Here is a 12,352-nt window from a genome sequence, read left to right as displayed (position 1 = left end):
AACACACACACACACACACACACACACACACACATACACACACACACACACACACCTATCAGCTATCTACTTGCCTATATATGTATATATAGCATTGTTTTTTTTTTTTGTTTTGTTTTGTTTTTTTTTTTTTGCGGGTCTGGGAATGGAACCCAGGGGCACTTCACCTCTGAGCCACATCCCCTGCCCTATTTTTATTCTTTATTTTGAAACAGTGTCTCACTAAGTTGCTGAGGGCCTCACTAAGTAGCTGAGGCTGTCTGCAAACTGTGATCCTCCAGTTTCAGCCTCCTGAATGCTGGGATTACAAGTGTGCACCACCACGCCCAGCTTATGTAGCATTGTTGATTTACTTATTATTTGAGCAATTTACACCACTTATTATTTCTTTCAACGTTCAATAATCATGCTTTAGCATTAAGTCTATTGTTTTTTTTCTGGTTTTGAAATTATTTTGAAATACCTATTTCTTGACCCATCTACATACAGCTACATGTCTCATTTCTGTTAAATCTCTTGTCTTTTTGCCAGAGTTGGTAAATATTTCGGGAAATAGATTCTATATGTTTCTCGTTTACAACACATGCCAGGACTCTTGTTCATTTAGTGGTCCAATTCTTTCAAATAGAACAGACGTGAGATTGGACTCACAAACAGCAGACTCCATGTTCTGGCTGGTAGAAAGCCCACATAGAAAGGGAAGGTAGGGAAGAGGGGGATGCATAGCGAAGGCATCTAATGTGTCTTCTTCCACTGTCTTGAATTCATCTAGGTTTGACTTTTTTGTGGACACAGGGCCCTTGCAAGTGTTAATGCTAGGACTAAAAGAGGCATTTATCCTCTTCTCCAGACACACTCATGAGTAAGAAGGAAGATCAGATTACAATATCTGACACCAGAGGCCCCTCAACAGTCCCCAAATTAAGAGCTGTCTTCAGAAGGGGGAAAGGTTAGCAAGACAAGAGCTGGGATTTTCTGGAAGTAGTTTTTCAGAAACATTATCTCAGTGACCCTGTCTTTCAGCTTAGGGTCACACAGGGTGACAGACTTTTCAGATGGAATGCAGTTCCCAAGACTCCTGCTAGTTCCTGGCAGAAAGGCAGGGGAATTTGAGAGAACCATAATTACTGAGACCAAGAAAGAGTGGATTTTCCCACCCTGTGTCCCCTAGAAATAATCCTTTTAACTGTATTGCACTTTTTAAACCACCCTCAAGTCCATCCTCGGGTGAATTATAGATGTTCATATCAGTCAGCCCTAACCCACTTGTGTTAGTTTTTTCATCATTGCGACCAAAATACCTCATAATAACAACTTAGTGGAGGAAAGGTTTATTCGGCTCATTGTTTTCAGAGGTTCAGTTTATGGTTGGCTCATTCCAAGGCAGAAACATCACAGTGGCAGAGCAGGGAGAAGGGAAGCTGATCAGTTCATGGCGGCTGGGAGAGAGAGAGAGAAGAATGAGAATGAGAAGAAGGAGAAGGAGAAGGAGAAGGAGAAGAAGAAAGAAGAAGAAGAAGAAGAAGAAGAAGAAGAAGAAGAAGAAGAAGAAGAAGAAGAAGAAAGAGGAGGAGGAAGAGTTGTTGTTGTTGTTGTTGTTGTTGTTGTTGTTGGAGGAGGAGGAGGAGGAGAACAAGAAGAGAAGGAGAAGAGGGGTGAGGGAAAGAGGAAAGAAGAGGTGACAGGGGAAGATATAATCGTCATGGTCACATGCCCAGTAAATCATTTGCTATATCCATGCTCCACCAGTGAACCTTGATGCACTAGATCATGCATTCAACACAGGAGTTTTTTTGGGGAGGGGGTTGACTTTATATTTAAACCTTAAGCTATCTATTCTTCAGCCTATAAAGCAATCTTAGGACACTTAGGTTGCTGACTTAAATCCTCAAGGACTTTCCCCACCTTATTTTTACCTCACTCTAGTTTTTCTGGTTTCTTCAACACTGCAAGTTACCCACTATTAGACCAACTTATACTTTTCTGGCAAAATACTTTGAGATTTTTATGATTTTATTTCCAATCATTTACTGTTGTTTCACTATCTAATTTGCATGTCTTTTTCCCCTTTAAGTGACTCATCTTTATCAAGCCTCTCCAAGACATTCCACTTGGTATACATCTAAAAAGCTCTTTTCATGTTCATCTTTCATTGGTTTGTGTGACATTTAATTAAATTACATAATTGCAAGAGCATATACAACTGGCATAAATAGGCCTGGGTACAATCACAAATGACATGGCTGAGCATCCAGCTCAATTGGTGGAAATGACAATGTTAGTATACATCAGAAATTAGCCAATTAGCAGACAGCTTTCAGCATGCTGAGCCCTCAGTCGATACGATTTACCAAAGACATGGAGAGTGTTCATTAAATAAGTAGTTGCTTGAAAGGAGAGCAGTTCAGAGAGCTTGTGCTTCAGTGAATTTCACAACAATTCATCTCACAGGACTCAAAGCTCTTTCCGCACATCTCTGGATGTTGAGTCTTAATCAACTTATGGGGCTAGAACTTCAGCAGACTAATTATGAGCATGGAAGGGTATACAGATGGTGCAGACAGTTGTCACATTGCAGACTTCTTTCCAATTTCAGAGTTCAATACCAGGATCGCAAAATTGAGAGCTGAGCATAGCTGCATTATGTCTGATCTAGAAGGCAGAATAGTGATGTTCATGCCCTAGCTCCTGGAACCTGGGACAACATAAGCCTTCATGGCCCAGGCAAATTAAGGTTGCAGAGATAATTAATGTTATACAATGACTGACCTTAAGAATGGAAGATTATACTGGTAATCCCCATATGATCTGAAGGGCGCTTGAAAGTAGAGAAAGAGTAAGAAAGTAGAGAGAGTCCGAAGAGATGTAGATATCAAAGAATTCAGGGTAATTCACCATGAAAAGGGCACAGCCCTCCATTGTTGGCAGTGAGGTTAGAAGAAAGCCACATAATTTAAGGGTATACTCTATGTTATGGTTTGGATTTAGAATGCCCCCCCCCCAGACCTCACATGATAGACAGGCAGCCATGTTGGAGGTGGGGCTTGGTTGTTGGTTAGAGGTCCTTGGATATATGGCCTTGGGGAATATATATGTTAATGTTTCTCCTCTACCCTCCTCTCTCTCTGTGTCTGTCTGTCTGTCTGTCTGTCTGTCTCTCTCTCTCTGTCTCTCTCTCTCTTTTGCTTTCTCTCTCTCCTTTTGTTCTCCATGATGTGAGAGTAGAGTCCCTCTGCTTCCAACCACCGTGATCTCTGAGCAAGAACTAACATGGACCAAAACCTCCGGAAACTTCAGAACTATGAGCAAATAAATCTTTGTTTCTCTAAGTTGTAGTCATCAGGTATTTGTATTTTGGATTACAGCAGTGAGATTCCTGACCGAAATACTCTAGACTGGAAAAGACAAGAAAATGGATTCTACCTTAAATCCTCCATAAAAGAAAACAGGCTTTGTTTTCAGCTCAGATTTGTTGTCATGCATCAGATTTCTGACCTCTAGAAATGTGAGAATGATAAAGTTGTGATTTTTTATGTCTCTGAATTAGTTTTAACTTGTTATAATAGTAATAGGAACCTAAAGTACCTCTCTTCTTAATTCCTTGATGTCCTCCCTCTTCCCAATAAAGAAAATTCATTTAGAGGATTTATTTAGATGGAACTATTTAATCTCCAACTTTTACAACTTTCTGCTACTCCCCACTGTATTTAAATGCAGTTTCACAATGGATGCTGTGACTTACAGGAATATAAATAAAGGGCCAAACCTCTTTATAGTCACATGCTTAAGATACTCTAAATATGATCAAGGAGAGATTTTTAACAGCAGTTCTGACATGGAATGAGAAAAATCGAGAAACATGAAGTTCCATACCAGGTATTGTGTTTGCTAGACCAGGTCTCTAGGTAAGCTGCTGTTAGGACTATAATTTGGAATGGAAGCGCCTTAAGGTACTCAGCTCCCATTTCCCAGACAATGCTTGGATGAAAAAGTTCCAAGAATGACCTTGTAATCACCAGATGCTAGTACATTTATCTTAACTGGTGCTGTATCTAAGCACAGAGTATTCTACCTTTGGATAGTCAGAACATAGGGCATTTGCATAAGGAGAAATGCCAAAGAGAACATCCACTGTTAGATACTGAGGGCTTTGTATAGTCCATCTGTGGAATCAGAGGGAGCAAAACCTCCAGCAACAGATACAACACCTGTTGCTTTGGAAAGGTAGAGGGCTGTAAGAAAATAAGCCTTTATACATATTTGAAACCAATATAAAGATGATATATACTCAGAAAAATGTCTTAAGTAGTGGGTCCTGACTGAGTTTCTATGGTACACTCTACCTGTCAAATTCAGAAAGCAACGGAGGGGATACACCACCTTCAGCTCAGATGTGGGGATGGCCCAGCGGAAAAGGAATGGGATATAGAGAAGAGCAAAAGGATTGAGACTGTGGATAAGCACATTAACAAGTATGCTTGTATCTGTTCTTTGAGCCCAAGATAGCAGGAGTGACAGATTCCATCTTGAGACCCAGTGAGAAGCCTGTTAATAAGACTCTGATCAAATTCTGGTAGTTCTTTAATTCCCAGCTAGAAAAATAAACTTGCCATAATTAACAGTAGAGATTCTCTGAGGCTTATGATTACAGAGGTAACATATATGTATATGTACATGTGCAAATAATTAACTATCTATTTTCTGTCTATCTATGAGCTATTTATAGGTGGGACACATATATTCACAGATACAATGCACAGCAATATCCACATCTAACGGTGCATGAGGCTGCTCCAAGACATGTCCAGAGTCCTCCCTTTCCTTTTATCTTCATTAGTTAGGAGAACCAGGATAATGGGTACTGTCAAGACACACTTACTTGAGACTTACTTGAAACTAAATGATTTTCACAGCATAACAGGCAAATTATTCAACATTGCTTTTAAAGGGATAATGTCTTGACTCATCGAATTTATGAGTGGGAAAATTGCGTTATGTATATCTAAGACATAACTTGTTCCAGAATAGGCAAGCTAACACATTTGTATTCTAGTGGAATAAAGCTTTATTTTGTTTTTGAGGGTTTTCATTAAAAAGGAAATCTTTCAAAGTGCTGCTTTCTCTTCTCTCTTCTTTTCCCATATCTCAGTACACAGGCAGACTGCAATGGGCTCTGCTTTTTCTGTCTAGTTCCACTGTAGTTCCAGAGAGGCAGAACGGAAGCTGAAGAGGACCCGAGAAGGTAGTGTATGCTTTATCAGAATAGCTGCTTTGCCATTTGAACTCACATCATGATGATGTGTAGAAACAAAAGCACGTTAGACATTTATCACCATCATAGAGATAGAAGAAAAATGTATATTCAAGCACAGAAAACTATATATCTTACCTCCTCCAGAACTCCACACCCATGTTGGGGGCATAGTTGTGATACTTTGCTGGTCCTATAGAAGCCCCTCTAAAATGCCATGAAAAGGCTTTAAAAGTCTTTGTATGTCTTGGTGCACTGTAGATAAGACTCCTGACCCTCCTTGTAGCTCCCGGTCTACAGGAATGAACTCTCTACTATTTTACTAGTACCTTGTTCCAATGGTTTCTAAGATCTCCACATCTCCCCAAGTTACAGCTTCTTTGCCATACCTTTTGCATTGGTAAGTTCAAGTTTAGACCAAAGATTTCCAGGAAGGCTGCCAACCTCAGACTCCACCTTTTCAAGACTTAGATTTAAGGCATATTTGCACCTTGATATACTCTGCTTGACATCTCCCTCAGATAGCCCAGATCTAGTTCTGAAGACCGGGAAGAGCCTCCTGACAGCAAAACTCAGGGCATGGTGGGATGTTGGAGCTATGACCTTTTGGAGAAGTAAGAAATAGAATTCACTGCAGTAGCTGGGAGGATGCCATCCAGAATTTCACAAAAATCGTTGTATTGGTGTTCCTGGTTATGCACTTTTGATACCCTTTCAATCTTGATACTCTTTCAAGCTTACAGAAAAAATTGCAGGAATACTATAGGGACTTATACAACCCCTTTTTCCAGATTTACCAAATGTTTGTATTTTGCCCCATTTACTTATTATTCCCTCTGTTATCTGTTGTGTGTGTTTATCTCTCTATATAGTGTTTTTCTTCTCAATCATTTTGGAGTAAGAAAGCATGTTTCACAGTCTTGCACTTCTTAAAACATGCAAGCCAATTTTGTAGCATGCTCCTCTATAATGATTAGATTCACAGTGAGAATTTTGGGTGGGAATATCACTGAAGTGATGTGCCTTCTCCTTGCTTATACTGGGAGGCGAGCAATGCCCATTTATCACTTTCATCACTGGGTTAAGATGTATCTACCAGATTGCTCCCTTGAAAAGTTACTCTTTTCCTCCATTTAATTAGCAAATAATGTGTGGGTAGACACTTTGAAAGCAAATAACCTGTTACCCAGCACAGTTTCACTACGAGCTTAAACATCCACTGATGAGTTTGTGCAAGGGGTGTTTTAAAATGGAGTGTGTTTTGTCTCAAAAGGGATCTGAGAACCATTAGACATAGAAGAATGAGCCTTAGAGTCAGATTTTAGCTTTACAACCCCAGACAACCCTTCCAACTTCTCTTCATCTTTTAGACAATGGATAGGATGAGGGGTGACATTGGGTTCTTGGGTAAGATGCCCTCTGGCTTTGCTTCCAGGTGCTTGTACACAGGGGCAGGCCTGGCATTGGGGGAAGGACAGTTCTTTGAGGTGTGAGACTGTGAAGCATGATCTTCAGCATCCTTGGCAGCTGTTGACTAAAGCCCTAGGGTTTTTCTACAATGGACAGTGGTTTTTTTTTTTTTTTTAGTTTTTTCATGTTTGATTATTCTTTGGCACTCCTCCTGTGGAAAAACCTGAGTGTGCTTTTATTTGCTTTGGCCAATAGAATATCACACTCAAACCACATGACTTCTGAAATTTGGTCATAGAAAGGCCATGTAGCTTCATTTTCAGGAATCCTTAATCTTGTAGTCCTGCAATGCCATGTAAGAAGTCAGCTATGTTGAAATGGAAGCCCAATCCATAGGGAGAAGTGATAAAAAGTAGTGGTTCTGGTCAACATTCCCCAGCATGTCCTAATCTTTGAGTCATCTTGGCCCAGATACCTAATATATGAGTAATGTCCAGATAATTTAAATCTTCAGTTATTTGAATTATTAGCAACTATTTGAATCTTCTTAGTGAAGATCCCAGTCACTGTAGAGCAGAAACAAGCCATTCTCAGAGGACCATGATGAATTCTTGAGCCACAAAATTGGTAAACATAATACAATAGTTATTGTTTTATGCCATGAAGGGGTTTGCTAAGCAGCAGTAGGTAAGTGGAGTACCCAGAGAGTTTCATGTCTGTCTTATAGGGCTGTACCCCCTCAGTGGAAGGCACTGTAGCTCCTGGCCTAGTGTTTCTTTTTTGACTACTTGACAACAAAGTATATTTTAGATCAAAATTCTATGATATAGTGTGGTTTGTCTCTCCTGTATCTTCTAGAAAAATGAAGTAATGGCAAGTGTGTGTGTGTGTGTGTGTGTGTGTGTGTGTGTGTGTGTGTCATACCTGAAACTTTAGCCTTATCTAAACTCTGGAGTTTATGAAGAACCATGGCATGCTTGTAAAGGTAACTGATAACTTTCAAACAGTAAGTATAATATGAAATATCAGTTGTATGTACTTTGCTTTTTGAATACCTGTGATCCTGAAAAGGCACTGATAAAATGAATCCTAAAAAAGAAAAAATATTTCTCTAGAGCAGTGAGCTCTATTGGAGATGTATTTTTCAGTCTTCTGTCTTCTTGCCTTAAAATTAAAGATCGAGGGAAGAATGGGATCTTATAAATGATCCTTTTCTTGACAAATGTGCTCAGTACTATAGTCTCCTCTTGACATTTAATGGCTGCCAAGTGTGAGAGAGAGGCAGAACTCTAAGCATCATTCATTCATTAATTCATTTATTCAATAAACCATTGCACAGAGCTTTGGAGAAGGCAGGCACAGTTGCTACCCTCATGGAACTTAGAACCAACCCAATAGGAAGGACAATAAAGAAACAATTACAGCTTTGTATTACAGGACTGCACTTTTGAAATTATGTGTGACTATCTCACATCTGTTTGTTTTTAATTTCAACTTGTTGTGGCTGTATGCATTCTATTAGGATTAATTAGAATACAGTCAGAGTCAATGCAACTTGCCACCTAATGTTGACAACATGCACTTAGCTATACCATGTGGAAAAAGATAAGTGTGCAGATTATTTACTTGGATACTGTGGTAATGTAACATGTCTCATATGTATCTGTATACTTCCTATGACTTTCAATATTTGCTTTTTAAAAATATTTTTATTAGTACTCATTCATATCGAAGTCAACCACTAAATCAATAGTTGTGTAAACAGTCTTCACACTGATCCTAGTACCCACGCTGCACTGAGAGGCACAGCTATGAAGGAGTACTGATGAATGCCATGTCACTTTGCCCTTCTTCATGGGTTTCTTAACAAATATTGGAGGTCATTTCTCACAACGCATAGACTGTCTTCTATGTCCTGGTTTTTCATTCTTTAGTCCTGGCTGATCACAAGAGTTGATGAGCAGAGGCTGGGAGTCACACCTTAGAATCCACCAGTGACTACAAGGACCTGCACAGTCCTTTCTCGTTGTTTCCAGGATCATTGAGTTTGGACCTGGTGGGGATATAGACGGAGTTAGCTTGTGGAATTAAAGGTCCTCAGTACACAGTCAATACAACAGTTCTCTAAGGTGCAGTGTTCTCTGGAGGGTAGAAAGAAGAAAGTGATTTTTAAAGTAGGCTTAAATTACTCCATGCCATTCTCAGTGATTTCATTTGAATTTTACAGGTAAATAAATGGTAACATACAAACTAAGGGATTCTCTTAGGTCAGCTGTTAAGTAAAGACACACTCAAATTCTGAATAAGATTTTTTCCCCCTAGGTTTTTTAAAACTGGAAAACAAAGCCAATTTCAAAGTTGGGAGTACAGTAGATCCTTATGGCCTGGGATTCTTAATAATTTTGTTGTAAATATTTTTTCTTATAACTTATTTCTTTCTAACATTGAATAATCCAAAATTCAATGAATCATGCAACACTGAAGCATAGCATCTTCCTCAACTCTAGCTAGCTTTATGAAAAATGAGAGGATGAATATAATCCATCCTAGACACTAGCTACCAGCTCAATGTGAGGACTGGCTTGGGAGCATCCAGGGAGCGTGGCCTCTGGGAGACATCACGTGGCTCCGCTGCTTCTGTCTCATCTGGCTTCAGAGCCAAACTTTGTAGTAGGGCAGGGAAATCAACTAATCACTGGTGACTTGTCAGTCATAAAGTGTATTCGGTGAGGAACTGAAGCTGGTAAATAAAGTCCTGCTGCTTCTGTCCAGATCTATTTGTCTGAAAAAAATCATCCCTACTTAAAAAAAAATAAAAGAACCCAAAGAGCAAACAACAACCATTATCTACCAAACCAAACAAGAAATAAAAGGTCCACCCGGTAGTCATTTCTCCTGCTTTTCCTCCAAAACAACAGTGTTTATTTAATAGACTCTCAGCCCCAGGATGGAAACAAACAGATCAATCACTAGGGTGTTCCACCGTGCCCATCATCCTCAAGTCCGTTGATGGTATTTATCTGAGTCTGAAAGTCATCACACGGGGCACAGGTGCAGCTGATGTGGCATGACATTGGTGCTATATAAAGAGCTATGAGTGACAGCAAGGAGGTAGAGGAAATTATGCCTGAGCGCTTCAGGCAGCCAGCCCACTCCCAGCCCTCTGCCACCCTCTGTCTCACCAGTCATCCCCTGGTCACGGGCCACCATGTCTCATCTTTGCCTCCAATAGCAGCTGGCACTTGGCTTGCCTTCTGATCTGCCAGTGGCCAAGACAGAGATGAATGCCTAATGTATCATAATATCCGATATCTTTCTCTGCTGAGATGAGCTCACTTTTGCGTTGCTTCCTGACATGGAGACAAGGTTATTTCTCAGGACAGACACAAGTTTTCACAGATAAAGGGTCTGCCTATATTGGGAAAATTAAGACTGGGGACTGAGATTTGGATGCTACCAAAATCTCTCATGAAAACCAGGATCAGGACAGTAAAGGTAATGTGGCTGCCCCACATTTTAGAGATTGGGGAGAGTGCCTATATCCCACGAGGGAGTCAAAGTGAGCTAGTACTTTACATAGCTTAACACAATGAAAGGCTCCATTGACTTGAGCCTGTCCAAGTCCTGTGGATGGGCTGATACTTGAGTTGAAGTTCTTTTCTGAATAACTGGGCAGAGCCACTGAGGAGAAGGAGCAGCAGTCAGCAGCACTGTAGTGATGAACAAATAATCTCTATCTACCCTGAGTCTCATAGTTGAAGCTCCACTAGGAACCTCTGTCTACAGATTGTGTTCTTTTGGGAGCCATAACTATAATTTTAGGACATGGCAGTTTGGGGTAGAAAATTTCTCAGGCATTCACAACCCATCTAAGAGCCCTATTTCCACAACGGGGAAAGAATGTATTACTAAAGTCTGTTGAGTGTGATGTGCATACAACAACAGGTCTGGTGGTTAAGATGCCTTGATTCTAGGTATTGCCAAGGAAGACTTGATGATCTATGAGGAGGGTAAGTTAAAGTGCATTGGGCAGCCGGGCATGGTGGTGCACGCTTGTAATCCCCGCACTTGGAAGGTGAAGACAGGAGGATCGTGCAGGTTTGAAGCCAGCCGCACTGGCTTAAGAGATCCTGTTTCCAAATAAAAATATAAAAAGTAGGTCTGGGAGTGTAGCCCGGAGTTAGAAGGGCTTCCAGGAACCCTGGTACCACACACACACAAAAATAAATAAAATAAAAAATAAATAAAGTGCATTGGGCCTGCCTGGGAAGGAGACTGCATATTAATTAAGCCAAGGGATAAGTAGAAAGGATAATAGCACCACTCCTGCTTCTTGACATGGTACCAGTGCTTTAACCCACAAAAGACATACAGTCAAAATCACAGAATTCTGAAGCTGTTGCAACTCAAGCCCAATAATGGCCTGATTCAACAATGTTGATAGTATCATTTTTCTCATCTGTAATATGGTCTTATTTTGATGTCCTTCAGGGATCCATAGGCAGCACATTAGATCTTACAGTCACACACACCTCTTTGTGCCAGGTGGGATGTACATATGCACACATTTGAGGACTCTGAGAGAACTAGAAACTTCCCCATGTTACTGAGATGAGCAGGAGTGTGTCTATATCACAAAGCTTGCCCAGGGCATGCTTCAGAAAGCCTTTCCTTGCAGAGATTAGAACATTGATGCTCTTTGAAGCAGCATATTCATCCCTTTAATTAGTTCATTCATTTCAATCTTAAGTTTTACATGATTTTATTCATTCAACAGATATTTACAGGCAAAAACAGTTGCCAGTTCCTCTTGCTAGAGTACGTAGGAGGCACCAAGCTTGAGTTTTTCTGAGAGGTTTATTTGGTTTGTCAATTAATAATTAATTAACTCAATAACATTCTTCTGGGGCTTAAAGTCCCTCTTTAGGAGAGAAGAACAAATAGTTCTTTACCTGGGATCTCTGGTGTGGAGCTTGGCTGCTTTGAATCTGTTTAGGAAGAAGTTTGAGCTACATCTTCTTCCAGGAACCAGGCAGAAGGTAAGCCTCACAAGGTCTCCCAACATGTGGGTGGTATTAGTTGCCCTGGAGATCTGTTAGAAAGAAGGGAAGAGATGTAGGACTTTTTAAGAACTATAGGGGAAACAGCAAAGTTATTCTGTCTTTGATTTAAAGTGCCATCACTAATTACCCACCTTGATCACTGTTTACCTTGCGTCATAGACCCTAGTTTACTTCTCTCTTGTTTCCCTGTTACCCATCCTTCGGACTTCAGTTTATGTGCCCCATCTTTCAGCAAACACCCTGATTATAGCAGCTTTATTAGCCACAGGCCCTCTGAGAATCCCCATACTTCAATACCATTTGCATATTTGATGGAAGTCATAATTCTTCCTAATTCTCAGAGGTTGTGCTGTCTCTCCCTATGTAGATTCTGATCAGCTTGGAGAGCAAGTATTCAGCATCATCCTTCCTGTCTTTTTCTCACACAGTGAGCATGCTGTTCCATGGGCACTGATTATTTCATGAGCTTTTGCTGACCAGGCCAACTAGCAGGCTTGCAGCTGGATGAGACTCTCAGGTTACCTGGGCTGGACCTTCTGTACAGGTCAGGACGCAGCCCGTGCAACTGTCCTAGACATTCTTAGCTGTTTCTACTCTATATATTTAGTCCTTAGTGGTCCCTTGAGGG

The sequence above is a fragment of the Muscardinus avellanarius genome (genome assembly GCF_963383645.1).
Source record: "Muscardinus avellanarius genome assembly, chromosome: 15".
Taxonomy (NCBI): Eukaryota; Metazoa; Chordata; class Mammalia; order Rodentia; family Gliridae; genus Muscardinus; species Muscardinus avellanarius.
This window is presented reverse-complemented; position numbering follows the sequence as displayed.